The sequence below is a fragment of the Egretta garzetta genome, unplaced genomic scaffold, assembly GCF_000687185.1.
Source record: "Egretta garzetta isolate BGI_Z169 unplaced genomic scaffold, ASM68718v1 scaffold197, whole genome shotgun sequence".
Classification (NCBI taxonomy): Eukaryota; Metazoa; Chordata; class Aves; order Pelecaniformes; family Ardeidae; genus Egretta; species Egretta garzetta.
The window spans coordinates 4,132,046-4,132,984 of NW_009260274.1; the positions used below are offsets into that span (position 1 = coordinate 4,132,046).

Genomic DNA, 939 nt, shown 5'->3' on the forward strand with positions numbered 1-939 from the left:
GCCCGGCCCGACCCTTCCCAAACCAGAGAAAAAAAAAAAAAAAATTTAAAAAATTAAAAAAAAAATACATTTAAATGGGGGAAAGGGCGATTTTTCAGCGCTAATCCGCTCGGCGGTGGTGGCCAAGCCTGCCTCACCCCCAGCCACCCCCCGCTCCCCAAGGTCACGGTGAGTAAACAATAATAGTAATTAAAACAAAATAATAGGCAGCAGTCAAGGGCCGGGAGTACACACACCTGACCCTAACTATAACAGACTTCTCAGAGTAGAATTTGATCCCTCTCTGACACTTTCTACCTCAAGTGTTAGAGCGAGTGGCCATGAATAGTACAGGCATGCCATCTTGTAACACTATCTGCTGTCAGAAGAGCCAAGGCTGGGTAGAGCAGGATCTATATAAGGCTTGTAACTAGGGGAAGCCCAACAAACAGCTACAAACACCTAAGTTATTTTACTCAGCCTCCACCCTTCTGCTTTTTCCCCCCTTCTTCTCACTCTCTCTCTCTCTCTCTCTCTCTCTTTTTTTTTTTTTCTTTTCATCTTGGCTTTCTGTTGCAGAATGCAAATGTAGCCTGCCGGCGGTGAATGGGCTGAATTGTGATTAAGAAGAAGAAGAGCTCCTTTCTTTGTTCTCCCCTCAGGGGATGTTTACTGGGAGAGACACAGCGGATCAGATATGAAAGGCATTCAGGTCAGCATTGATGTGAGCGAAAGTGAAATCATACCTAAGGCATTCAAAAGACCGCCGTGTCAGGGGTTCAGCTAACGGTGCATCTACTGTGTGTGTCTTCCCTGGTAGGCACAAGGAAAAAAAAAAAAAAAAAAAAAGAAAAAAAAAAACCCCAACTCTCCACAAACAAGCATTTTTTTTAAAAATTGCAACAAAATTTAGAGAGAGAGAGGAAGAAGGGGGAAAGAAAAAAAAAAAAAGTTTTCCCT

The 939-nt window shown here is 43.2% G+C and overlaps 1 protein-coding gene across 4 annotated transcripts in view; it reads right to left on the minus strand.

Annotated features, from left to right (window-relative positions):
• The window catches only part of ZEB2 (zinc finger E-box binding homeobox 2), a 121,153-nt gene that overhangs the window by 110,752 nt on the left and 9,462 nt on the right, over nucleotides 1-939 (minus strand). The gene's annotated exons all lie outside the window — the stretch shown is intronic.